The sequence below is a fragment of the Salvelinus sp. IW2-2015 genome, linkage group LG2, assembly GCF_002910315.2.
Source record: "Salvelinus sp. IW2-2015 linkage group LG2, ASM291031v2, whole genome shotgun sequence".
NCBI classification, from domain to species: domain Eukaryota; kingdom Metazoa; phylum Chordata; class Actinopteri; order Salmoniformes; family Salmonidae; genus Salvelinus; species Salvelinus sp. IW2-2015.
The window spans coordinates 34,499,400-34,513,743 of record NC_036839.1 but is presented as its reverse complement, the minus strand read 5'-3'; the positions used below and the strand labels follow the sequence as shown (position 1 = coordinate 34,513,743).

Genomic DNA, 14,344 nt, shown 5'->3' with positions numbered 1-14,344 from the left:
TATTTTTTTATTTTATTATTGTCATACTGAACGGAGTCTGAAGATGATGCGTACATAAATCAACTCCGACATTGAAATTCAATTTAAAATCAAACAGTTGTTACATTTACTGTGGTGATGAAGTTGAATGAATAACCTAGTGTGTTGTCATCCACAACACTATATAAAACACTACACATGTACTTTGGAAGGGTTACCACCACGTTAGAGTCATGGGTTACACTTAAATTATTTKACATCTAGAAGAGATCGGAACATATAGTACATACTGTACTTTGGTTGACATTTAAGGATAACACAGTTGACATTACTATTTTACCTAGTCTTAGAATTCCCAGACTGGAACATTGGTTACATTGTGGGAGGCGACCCGTCGGTCTAGACTAGAGACTGTTTTATCAGTTGTAGGAGGAGCTAGACAGATCATTTGTTACAAAACCTTAGTGTCTATACCATGATTTAGACCACTAAAATGTCTCAGGTGGTTTTATGGTTATTTTCCCTTCACTCATTGTTAAAATGCCTGGAAGGTGATTCATCTGGAATGTTCAAAATAAACAGTTCSTCATACTACTCCGTCCATATAATATTGAACTGCTGCCTCCCTCCCATTCTACCCTCATCCAACCTGGGATAAATACTTTGACTGACTGGAAGTAAGAAATATACATGGATTCTTTATTGTGGACCAAAATATATGTTAACAAAACCTTCAATGGACGGTGAACAACACATCAAACATATAGGTTAGAAGGGACAAATAAAACGCTGTGTTCAAATTCTGGAGGAATTAAACACTGGTTCAACATCAGCTGACCCATGACTAGAGCACAGCTAACTCACCACAGTTAAATATGAAACAAAAACTAAAGTAATGTAAATGAAATGAGACAAATAAGGCAGTTTTTTAAGAAAACCATTTAAATACTTGATGATAAACAAAAAAAGTAAGGTACGGTATTTAAAGCTTTACATACAAGCTTGCCAACAACATCAAAAAGCTACAAATGGCAATTCTCTCAATAAAAGCAAGATATTCACCAATTTCTCTCTAAATTATTTTTTTAAATCCATTCTTACATCAGACATGCAAGGGTTAAATTATCCTTTGCTCCAGGAGAAGTTCATTTCGGCAGGATATGTTGCTTGTCATTCCAGATTGGATGATTCCAGATGTGGTTGGGTGGAGCTCTAAGCATGGAGCGGTTTGATTGGCCAACCGCTAGTGGGCAGAGCTTTGGCAAGGCGTAGTGGGTGGGACATTGAATCCACACACCTCTGGCCTTTTTGCAAGTACGGATTTGGGGGAACGGGGTGAGAACGGGCAGGTTCGGCTGTACAAGAAAGCGAGCCGTTGTCATGGCAACGAGAGGGTGGGAGGGCGCAGTCTCTTACATGGACTCGAACTCGTCAATGCGCTGCTTGGTGTTGCCCTGTCGGATCTGGCGCAGGGTTTTGTACTTGTCCCTCCCAGCCTTCACATTCTCCGCATGTAGCATGTCATTCTGGGTCTTCTTGGTGTCGTCCCTCGCCTGAGCCAACTCTGAACTCAGAGCCTGACAAAGAGGGAGAGGGGAAAACAGAGAACACTTCATTTTGACAGTTGCAGACAGATGGTGTATTGTTCAACATATTATCAGTAAACTGTTGATCTACTGACCCCAACACTAGCCCTAGCCCTAAACATAACCCTACATTTTTTTGCAGTTGATAGCTACAAGCATTTCGCTACACCCACAATAACATCTGCTAAATATGCGTGTGACCAATAAAACAGTATTTGATTTTTATCTTGTTGACAGATTGAGCCTGTAGGGGTCTATACATCCTAATGATGTGAGGCCACGTCTTCCTTAGCCTACCTGCAGCTGTTTCTTGACGCGTTCGTTCTTCTGGGCCTCTGTGACACGTTCCTCCTCGCTGCGGTGGCTGGTGACCCCGTCACTGTGCAGCTCAGTACTGCCCTCTGCGTTCGTCTCATCTTGCTCATCGTGCTCCGGCGCCGGGGGTGATGACATCACAGACTTCAGCTCCTCTTTAGTCTTTTCCAGGTCTTCCTGGGCTGAGATGGCCTGGCGGGAGGGTTAATGTGGGAATAACTGATTGTCACTTGGCGTTCAACAAACTACTCATCTATTGTATCATATATAACAATCATACAGTACTGACACATTTCAATATTCTATTTGGAACAGGCAACACAAAAACATTCTCGCTTACACACACACACAAACTCATACACCAACACATTTCAAGAGAACTTTGTCAAAAGACAGGGACCCCTGTATTTAAGAGACTTTCCAAAAACAAACAAGAGACTTTCCAAAAACAATAAAACACGCACATACTAAACTAGGTGTTAACATGCAAATAAGGGACACAATTACATCATAAAAACATCTTGTTCTGGCTCATGCATACAATTTCAACCTCAGATCTTACTCATACATATACTGAACAAAAATACAAACGCAACATGCTACAATTTCAAGTTACAGTTCATTTAAGGAAATCAGTCAATTTAAATAAATTCACTATGGATTTCACATGACTGGGAATACAGATATGCATCTGTTGGTCACAGATACCTTTAAAAAAAGGTAGGGGCGTGGATCAGAAAACCAGTCAGTATCTGGTGTGACCCCTATTTGCCTCATGCAGCGCGACTCCTCTCCTTTGCATAGAGTTGATCAGGCTGTTGATTGTGGCCTGTGGAATGTTGTCCCACTCCTCTTCAATGGCTGTGCTAAGTTGTTGGATATTGGGGGGGAACTAGAGCATACTGACGTACATGTAGATCCAGAGCATGTTCAATGGGTGACATTCCTGGTGAGTATGCAAGCCATGGAAGAACTGGGACATGTTTAGCTTCCAGGAATAGTTTACAGATCCTTGCGACATGGGGCCATGCATTATCATGCTGAAACATGAGGTGATGGCAGCAGATGAATGGTACGACAATGGGCCTCAGGATCTCATCACGGTATCTCTATGCCTTCAAATTGCCATCAATAAAATGCAATCGTGTTCCTTATCCATAGCTTATGCCTGCCCATACCATAACGCCACCTCTACCATGGGGCACTCTGTTCACGTTGACATCAGCAAACCGCTCACCCACACAATGCCATACACGTGGTCTGCGGTTGTGAGGCCGGTTGGACGTATGGCCAAATTCTCTACAATTATGTTGAAGGCGGCTTATGGTAGAGAAATTAACATTCAATTCTCTGGCAACAGTTTGTGGACATTCCTGCGGTCAGCATGCCAATTGCACGTTCCCTCAAAATTTGAGACATCTGTGGCATTGTGTTGTGTGACAAAACTGCACCTATTAAACAGGCCTTTAATTGTCCCCAGCACAAGGTGAACCTGTGTAAAGATGATGCTGTTTAATCAGCTTCTTGATATACCACACCTGTCAGGTGGATGGATTATCTTGGCAAAGGCGAAAAGCACACTAACAGGGATATAAATACATTTGTGCACACAATTTGAGAGAAATAAGCTTTTTCTGCGTATGGAACATTTCTGGGATATTTTATTTCTGCTCATGGAACATGGGACCAACACTTTACATGTTGCCTTTAGATTTTTGTTCAGTGTACATTAGATCTTATGAATGCTGTTAAATGATCTGGTTTGAGGGCATACAGCTCCACACATTTGGATACAGACACTATTATTTATGTGTCAGTCCCAGGGGGCAGAGCAGTGGAGGCTGCTGGGGGAGGACGGTTCATAATAATGGCTGGAACAGAGTGTTCTGGCTGGAATAGAGTGAATGGAACGGTATCAAACACATGAAAACCACATGTTTATGTTTGATACCAATCAATTAACTCTATTCCAGACATTATTATGATCCATCCTTCCCTCAGTAGCCGCCACTGGATCAGAGAGAGGTAGCCGTTACTTTGTGTTGCCATTCAGTCGCCTCCTCTTCCTTCTTCCTCTTGGCCTCTTCAAGCAGAGCGATTTTGGCAGTGAATTCTCCTAGCTCAGCGGCCTGCAAGAGACAAGCACAAAGCACTCTTCTGTCAGACACACACGCCACCAGACTGCAAGAGCTGACCATGGCGCCCATGAGGTTTAATGGGCCAACCAGTATGAAAATGTAATTGACACATGGTTCCATACTGTTAACCATGTAATACCACCCATGAAATATTCATTGAAATACCAAAGAGAGAGTGGGGGTGGTGAGAGCAGAGAACTTCCCCTGGGGCACGCTGCCTGCACATTAACACCTCAATCACAGATATCTGTCAGCACCCAGAGATTATATTTAGTTATCAATGCAAAATAGGCAGGTAGCCTGGCGGGTAGAAGAGTTGGGCCAGTAACTGTAAGGTTGCTGGATCAAATCCCCAAGCAAGGCACTTAACCCACTGTTCCCCGGGCGCTGATGATGTGGATGCTGATTAAGGCAGCCTCTCTGATTTAGAGGGGTTGGGTTAAATGCGGAAGACACATTTCAGTTGAATGCATTCAGTTGTACAACTGACTAGGTATCTCCTTTTCTCTTAAAGTTTACTGCCTCAGGGCCTTCCAACACTGTATAAATGTTATTTCCCTACACCCAATGACAAGGTGTCTAGTCTCTTTGGCTTATTGTCTCCCTCTCTCCGTAGCTCTCCATAACTCTACCAACTTGGCAGTACTTTTTTGGGATGTTATGTTATTTCACACCTTATTACTGTAGCTCAGAACGTGTTCTTTGCATTATTACATACAGACGGAAATAACTTTTGGATATTAGAGCGGTGGTAACTCACCAGCATTTTGTTTTACAAGCATTTTGCTACACCCGCAATAACATCTGCTAATTATGTGTATGCGACCAATCAAATTTGATTTGATGGGGAAACAGCTACATGRGCAATAAGCCTACTGTCAGTCATTTGGAGCTGTAAGCCATTAGTAGAGCTATGGGATTCCAGGTTAAATACCATGAGGAATAACCAAATCACCTTTGGAATGCATGTCGTAAAAACATCCATACATTTTCTGTTAGCAAGAGAGGTGTTTACAAGAGGTCAGTCAGTGCCACTCATTTACATAGAACCGTATGTATTGACATGATAATAACTTAGCAGGTACAGTGCAGATATGTTGTAGGTTAGTGTTTGCAAAGGTTTTAGTGTGTTGGACAATCCAGAAGAGACCGATGACTTAGATAATTGCTGTATACCTGTCTACAGTAGGTATATGTACATGGTTCATCCTTCCTTCAGGTAATCAATCAATAGGAAGTCGAGTAGGGTGTCTATTATATTGCATTCATCAATCATTTAATATAAAATCAGTGATTTCTTCAAGGAAGGAAGGAAAGAAGGACGCACTGAAAGTATGTCTACGGGGCCCTGATCGAAAGTGGTGATGTGAAGTGAAGTGTTACCAGTTGTTCCTGGTTCTTCATCTGGTCAGCGGACTGTTTAGCCAGCGCTGCCTTGGCCTCCTCCGCTGCCTGTCTCTCTCCCTCCAACCTTTCCGCCTCCTCCTTCGCTCTCTTCCTCTCCTGGTCCAACTCCAGGGCCCTGCGCGTCTGCTCCTCCAGCTCTGTATGAGTGTGCACAGACAGAGACACAGACAGAGACACAGACAGAGACAGAGACAGAGACAGAGACACAGAGACAGAGAACAGAGACACACAATTACTGATTACAACAATATACTGTATAACAAATATACTCAGATCTTAGCGAGAGTCGCTTCCAACTCACACTCTCAAATACATAGATCCCCTGAACACAGCTCACTCTCCAGATCCCAACACCTGAATTATGATCACCTGTTCACACACCTGTATGTCATTATCACACACTATTTGGTTCAGTTCTTCGCACCCATTATTGTGAGGTATTGTTGTTTTGTGACACACTTCATTCGGAGCTGTTTTCCCCGTAATTGAAAATCCCGTGTATGATAGTTTTTGCTGCCTCACTAACGACACCTTTTGGCTATTGCCTGCCTGTACTTTAGCCTATCGGATTTCCTGTTATCAACCTATTGCCTGATCTCCCAGATAACGTTACTAGCCTTTTCCCTGCCTGTACTGTTGCCTTTTGGACCCCTGTGTATGAACCTTCTGCCTCCCCTGCGACCCAGCTACCTGCCTCCTCCTGTGGTCCTTTACAAATAAACACCTGCTGCGCCCTGCGCTTGAAACCAGCTCTCTGTCTCCCATCGTGTTCATTACAGCACCCATCTTTCCTGACACACATTCACCTCATGAAACACAAGAGGAGGACTTGAATAATCTCCCATGGAACACCAGTGTTTATATAGGGAGACAGAAAGATACCTCTGAGAAAGGCCCGACCTATATTTGATGAGAGCATTTCTAGAGGCAACATTCTGTAGAAATAAATCATTCTGATTCTGATTGGAATGGCCCTTTCGGGATCAAATAATTTTTTATCTCAGCCAAGCAAATAAACTCCTGTCTTTTACAAACAGAATGGCTCTGCAGTGATTCGTTAGACCTGCTGGGGATTTCAGGGCTGTAGCTAACTCTCTCCCTCCAGCCCTTCACTATGTAAATACCCCCCAGGTGTGTTCTGCCCTTTTCGGTTATGACAGCCGTGGTGCTAGGTGAGAATGAATTCGTGCTAGGTGAGAATGAATTCACACTATAGAGAATGAATGTTCATGTCCCCCTCCCTGTAACATGATAAAACAGCTAGCAGTCCTCCTATGGTCTCTAAATGATAGCCCATTCCTCACTCCTCCTAACAAGAGCTAGTATGCAAATCCCAGTGTTGCGTACTATAGCTGTAAACTTGTCTGAACACCAGCTGTGAACTACAGGGTGTTGTTTGCATGGTAAACTTTGACATGTAAAATAAGTGAGATGATCAGTCCCATTTACATTGTTCCTCTGAAGTTGTATCCTTTGTGTGTGTGTGGGTGTGCGTGTGTGTAATGCATGTGCATATAATGTGTGTGCATGCATGTAATGTACGTGTGTGAGTGCCGTGTGTATATGTGCGTGTGTAATGCATGCGCGTGTGTGCAATGTACGTGTGTGTGTGTGCGTGTTGAGATGTACAGTTGAAGTTGGAAGTTTACATACACTTAGGTTGGAGTCATTAAGACTCGTTTTTCAACCACTCCACAAATTTCTTGTTAACAAACTATAGTTTCGGCAAGTCGGTTAGGACATCTACTTTGTGCATGACACAAGTAATTTTTCCAACAATTGTTTACAGACAGACTATTTCACTTATAAATTAACTGTATCACAATTCCAGTGGGTCAAAAGCTTACATACACTAAGTTAACTGTGCCTTTAAACAGCTTGGAAAATTCCAGAAAAGGATGGCATGGATTTAGAAGCTTCTGATAGGCTTATTGACATCATTTGAGTCAATTGGAGGTGTACCTGTGGGTGTATTTCAAGGCCTACCTTCAAACTCAGTACCTCTTTGCTTGACAGCATGGGAAAATTAAAAGAAATCAGCCAAGACCTCAGAAAAAAATTGTAGACCTCCACAAGTCTGATTCATCCTTGGGGGCAATTTCCAAACGCCTGAAGGTATCACGTTCATCTGTACAAACAATAGTACGCAAGTATTCACACCATGGGACCACGCAGCTGTCATACCGCTCAGGAAGGAAACGCGTTCTGTCTCCTAGAGATGAACGTACTGTGGTGTGAAAAGTGCAAATCATTCCCAGAACAGCAGCAAAGGACCTTGTGAAGATGCTGGAGGAAACAGGCACAAAAGTATCTATATCCACAGTAAAATGAGTCCTATATCGACGTAACCTGAAAGGCCGCTCAGCAAGGAAGAAGCCACTGCTCCAAAACCAAAACCCATACTACGGTTTGCAACTGCACATGGGGACAAAGATCGTACTTTTTGGAGAAATGTCCTTTGGTCTGATGAAACAAAAATAGAACTGTTTGGCCATAATGACCATCGTTATGTTTGGAGGAAAAAGGGGAAGGCTTGCAAGCCGAAGAACACCATCCCAACAGTGAAGCACGGGGGTGGCAGCATCATGTTGTGGGGGTGCTTTGCTGCAGGAGGGACTAGTGCACTTCACAAAATAGATGGCATCATGAGGGAGGAAAATGATGTGGATATATTGATGCAACATCTCAAGACATCAGTCAGGAAGTTAAAGCTTGGTCGCAAATGGGTCTTCCAAATGGACAATGACCACAAGCATACTTCCAAAGTTGTGGCAAAATGGCTTAAGGACAACAAAGTCAAGGTATTGGAGTGGCTATCACAAAGCCCTGACCTCAATCCTATAGAAAACTTGTGGGCAGAACTGAAAAAGCGTGTGCGAGCAAGGAGGACTACAAACCTGACTCAGTTACACCAGCTCTGTCAGGAGGAATGGACCAAAATTCACCCAACTTATTGTGGGAAGCTTGTGGAAGGCTACCCGAAACGTTTGACCCAAGTTAAACAATAAAAAGGCATTGCTACCAAATACTAATTGAGTGTATGTAAACTTCTGACCCACTGGGAATATGATGAAAGAAATAAAAGCTGAAATAAATCATTCTGTCTACTATTATTCTAACATTTCACATTCTTAAAATAAAGTGGTGATCCTAATTGACCAAAGACAGGGAATTTATACTAGGATTAAATGTCAGGAATTGTGAAAAACTGAGTTTAAATGTATTTGGCTAAGGTGTATGTAAACTTCCAACTTCAACTGTAGATACCTTTCTGGGCCTTTAGCGTCTGTTCCTCAATCTGTCTTAGCCTCTCGACAAGCTCGTCCTTCTCCTTCTCTATCTTCGCCCTCTCCTTCTCGCGTGCTCTGTTTTCTACTTATCGTTCTCTAGCTGGGCCTGTAAAACAAAAGAGGCATAGTTCAGTTATGAAAATGCCTGGGCTAATAATTATATTCAAATAAATGTAATTGAATATGTTTGAATATCTTACTACATGATTCAATATCAAGACCAATATTTTGATGTCATTAAAATTAGGATCACAACACAGGTACAACTTTACTGCAACTTCAAGATGCTTTAAACAAAAATGTAAAAACACAAAAATGCACTCATTAGCAGCAATTACACAGATAATCCGAGTCCATGAATGAACTCAAATAGCCCTCATAGACACACCGAGAACAGCTTGTCAGGATGTGGATCCTCACCTCCTTGAGGAGCTCAAGTGAATCAGAGATCCACCATTTATGAGGCTCTGGTACAGACCAGACATATTTTAATACAATGCTGCCCCTTCTGGTCAAGAATCACAACACATGTTTGTGTTCCTTCTGTACCTTTCCATCTGTTTGTGGTGTTTCTCCTCCCTGCCTGGGCCTTCATTTGCTGAACCTCAATGGTGTCAGGCTTCCTCCTCCTCATGTACAGTTCGTGGTATCCCCATGCACAGCACCCAGGATACGCTTGTTGATCCGCAACCGCGGGGCATAAGAACACAAAATCCTATAGAGATAGAGGAAGTTGAAGAGGAAAATGGGAGAGAGGAGGGAGAGGCAGGAGGAGAGAAGGAGGGGAGAAGAAAGGGGAGAGAAGGAGGAAGAGGCAGGAGGAGAGAAGGAGGATAGGCAGGAGAGAGAGGAGGATAGGCAGGGAGGAGAGAGGAGGGAGAGGCAGGAGGAGAGAGGAGGGAGAGAAAGGGAGGAGAAAGATGGAAAAGGAGGAGAGAGGAAAGAGGAGGGGAGAGGAAGAGGAGGGAGAGGAAGAGGAGAGAGGAAAAGAGGAGGGAGGGCGGAGGGAGGGAGGGGAGAGAAGGAGGAGAGGCAGAGCAGGGAGGGGAGAGGCGGAGGAAGGGGACAGGAGGAGGGAGGGGAGAAAAGGAAAAGAGGAAGGGGTTGACTCATTTTGCAGGTAATTCTACATTTAAGGAATTTAGCCCTCATTTTACTAATTTACAGATTAGTGAAATGTCTTTATTATATTGTCATTGTTTATTGTACATTGTGGTGTATTGTTTCCTCCCGCCTTCCCCAACCTTCCCAGTAGACTGACCAACCCTAAACCTAACCCTACCTTCCCGGGCAGACTGCCGAACCCTAAACCTAACCCTACCTTCCCGGTAGACTGACCAACCCTAAACCTAACCCTACCTTCCCGGTAGACTGACCAACCCTAAACCTAACCCTACCTTCCTCCCCAGTAGAGACTGGATTCCAACCCTAAACTTCTAACCCTCCTTCCCCGGGCAGACTGCCTGAACACCTAAACTAACCCTTACACTTCCCGCTAAGACTGACCAACCCTAGAAAACCCTGAACCCTATACCTCTCCCTCCCCGGTAGATCTGACCAACCCTAACCTGGAACCCTACACTTCCCGTGGCAGAGCTCGACCAAACCGGCTATTAACCTAACCCTTTACATTCCCGGTAGACTGCCTAACCCTAACCTACCTATCTTCCGGTAGACTGACCATCGCCTAAACCTAACACCTACCTTCCCGTAGACTGACAACCCTAAACCTAACTACCTTCTCCTGGCTAGACTGACCAACCTAACCTAACCTACCCTTTCCCGGTAGACTGACCAACCCTAACCTAAACCCTACCTTCCCGCGTAGACTGACCAACCACTAAACCTACCTCTTCCCGCGTTAGACTGACCAACCTAAACCTAACCCCTCTATTCTTCCTGGTAGACTGACGAACGCCTAAAACCCTACTCTTACCCAGGTAGATCTGACCCAACCCTAAAACACTAACCCTAACCTTCCTAGGTAAGACTGACTAACCCTATACAACTACCATACCTCAGTTCTAACCTTAATTCCGATGACGAACTCTAAACCGAAGAGCCCAACGCTTACGACTGGTAATACTGTACTCTTCCGCCGGTAGAACTGACCAAGTCCCTAAAACCTACCTACTTCATAAGCCTACACACCTAAGACCTACCTCTATTCCGTAATCAACCCTACCTTACCCTACTTCCGTGAGACGACTATTCTCCATACTCTATACCTAAACACGATAATGAATATAAAACCCACCAACTAAAACAGAGCATTAACTTATACACCCTCTCCCTTCCCAGAGACTGACAACCCTAAAACCTAAACCCTAAGCCTTCCGCACTGGTAGACTGACTGCATTTACCCTAAACCCTACCCTTCCTGGCTACGACTAGACAACCTCTTAAACCTAACACGCTACCTTTTCCTAGGTAGACTGGGCCAAACCCAAACCTAACACTACCTTCCTGGTAGACTGACTTACTGGAGCTTTTTGATGTCGATGGGTTTGATGACAAACTTTCTTGTCGCTGAAGGAGATGTTTCCTGATCTCGCTCCAGGGGAAAGCCAATCTTTGTGTCAACTCTGGAGAGAGGGAAGGAAAAATTACAGACTGACTGTCTCAACACATGAGCTTAGATACAGTACTAATGCCATGTGATAGGTATACTACCTACCCATATCAGTGTAGTATAAAATTAAGCTCTGAGGTACCATCCATGCCCAAGGCAGCACGGCGATAGTGTTCATGGAGTATATCTGACAAGGCCATTGCTCAGGTAGCCACAAAAGCTCTCTTACGTTCCACCTTAGTGGAATGAATGGCATATTCCACCTTCCACTCTAAAATAAAAAAAAAAAACTGATATAATATCAGTATTGCGTACTTGTCCTCGTGTTCGTAGATATTGAGTCCCAGTGCATCCCAACCCAGCCACACTCTGTTCCCTTCTTGTTCTTGATCTCAAAAGTAGTTGACTCCATACATCTCCAGGTCCTGGGCTATCTTCAGATACTCCATCACTGAGTCCTCTCTGTGGACACAAAACCACATTAGAAAACAGTTAGTAACTCGTGTAGAGAAAGCAAGTTTGACACTAACAGACTTCATATAAAGAAGCACACATATAACCCTCACACAAAGCACTACCTGAGCAGTGCCTCTGTGTTTCCTCATGCAGGTCTGTATTCTGCCTCCCACTGCCCTTAGTCACTTGTGCTGCTCCAAGACTCTGCAGGACACACACAAAACATAAAGGGTTATTCAACAGGGATTATTCAAACGTGGTTATTCAAACAGGGCCACACTGAAAGAAGGCCTAGCATCAAAAGACAGAACAGATTTATAGTGAGGGAGGGGCAAGCGACTCCTACTGAAGAACCTCCTTTCTTTACAAAAAGCACAAAAATATCCCTCCTCCAACACACACTAATGGGGAGTATGGAGAGAATCATTAAGTAGAATGACATTTCTCAAGCCTCTCTCACCATTTGTAGGAGCAATATTCAATAGAGAATCCTCTGAGTTAACTATGACAGCAAGAACTCTTCCCCTGGTATTCTTTTGAGTGGGACAGAGAGGGGGCAGAGGAAGTGAAGGTGGAAATAGTGGAGGTCTCTTCTGTACAGAGAGGGTTAGAAGAGGGGGACAGAGAGAGGTGTGTGTGGGGTACGGACCTCTGTGGCAGCAGGCGGTCGGAGGTGAGGTAGCCAGGCCTGTGGAGGTCTCTGTTTGTAGTCTGCGTACTTGGCCTGGACAGAGTAGGAAGGCCAGCAGACACGGTGCTCTCTGGAGGACAGTAGTTCTCATCATTCAGGATGGCCACTGCATTTACCGTGGCGATGGGCAGGGAACACACACACACAAGAAACACGTGAACACTTGTTTAAATACTTTGTTTGCATCTGCAACTGTACATTGTGAGTACGACGGTACACTAATAAATAACACGGAACAAAAATAAACGTAACAGCAACAATTTCTAAAGATTTTATTACTGTTACAAGTTCATAGAAGAAATCAGTCAATTTTCATTAGGCCTAATCTCTGGATTTCACAATGACTGGGAATACAGAAATGCATCCTGTTGGTAACACAGGAATACCTTTTAAAAAAGGTAGGATGTGTGGATCATAAAATCCAGTCAGTATTCTGGTATGACCACCATTCTTGCCTCATGCAGCGTTGGCAACATCTCCTTCGCATAAGTTGATCAGGCTGTTGATGTGGGCCTGTTGGAAATGGTTGTCCCAGTCCTCTCATGGCTGTGCAAAGTTGCTGGATATTGCCGGATCTGGAACTCACTGTCGTACAAGTCGATCCAGAGGATCCCCAAACGTGCTCAATGTCTGGTGATGGAAGAACTGGGGCATTTTGCAGCTTCCAGAAATTGGTGTACAGATCCTTGGCGACATGAGCTGATGGTGGCGGATGATGGAATGACAATGGCCTGCGGGATCTATCACGGTATCTTCTGTGCATTCAAATTGCCATTAAATAAATGCAATCGTGTTCGTTGTCTGTAGCTAATGGTCTTGACCATACCATAATCCCACCGCCTACCAAATGGGCACTATGTTCACAGAACGTTGACATCAGCAAATCAACCTCGCTCGCACACACACGAAGCCATCTGCCCGGTACAGTTGAAACCGGAATTCATCTGTGAAAGAGCACACTTCTCCAGCATGCCAGTTGGCCATCGAAGTTCAGCATTTGCCTAAGAAGTCGATTTAACGACGCCGGACTGTGGTCAGGTCAAGACCCTGGTGAGGACGACGAGCGCAAAAATGAGCTTCCCTAAGACGGTTTCTGACAGTTTGTGTGGAAACTTTTTCGCGTTGAGCAAACCCACAGCTGCCTCGGATGGCTGGTCTCAGAGGATCCCGCAGGTGAAGACTCCAGAATGTGGAGGTCCTGGGCTGGCGCGGGTTACACCGTGGTCTGGATTGGACGTACTGCCAATTCCTCTAAAACAACATTGGGAGGCTGCTTTATGGTGGATAAATGAACATAAAATTCTCTTGGCAACAGCTCTGGGTGGACAACTCCTGCAGTCAGCATGTCAATTGCACGGCCTCCCTTCCAAAACTTGAGACATCTGTGCGTATGTTTTGTGTGTGACAAAACTGCACCATTTTAGAGTGGCCTTTATTGTTCCAGCACAAGGTGAAAATAATCATGCTGTTTAAATCAGCTTCTTGATATTGCCACACCTGTCAAGTGGATGGATTATCTGGCATTAGGAGAAAAGCTCACTTACTTACGAAACATGGGACCAACAATTTACATGTTGCGTATATATTTTTTGTTTCAGTATAAGAGTGTGTGTGTGTGTGTGTGTGTGTGTGTGTGGTGGGTGTGTGTGTGTGTGTGTGTGTGTGTGGTGTGTTACCTGCAGGAAGAAGAGTCTCTGTGTGATCTCTCTGGATGAGTTCCTCAGACACGTCCTCAGGGAAGAACTTGGCTCTGAACTTAAACTGCAGAGGGTTTTCTTTCTTCACATCTGCTGCGTCCACCTTCTTGTTGAGTTTGAGCCACGTGCTGTAGCCTTTACTGTCTGTGTACTCAGGCCAAAGAACCACACCTCCGGAGGCCCACTGTCTTCACCACCTGCAAACAACAAATC

The 14,344-nt window shown here is 44.2% G+C and overlaps 2 pseudogenes; both read right to left on the bottom strand.

Annotated features, from left to right (window-relative positions):
• Positions 1–657: 657 nt before the first annotated feature.
• The window catches only part of LOC111978903 (radixin-like), a 62,423-nt pseudogene continuing 48,736 nt past the window's right edge, over positions 658–14,344 (bottom strand).
• LOC139029416 (radixin-like) overlaps positions 11,680–14,344 on the bottom strand; it is a 2,909-nt pseudogene continuing 244 nt past the window's right edge.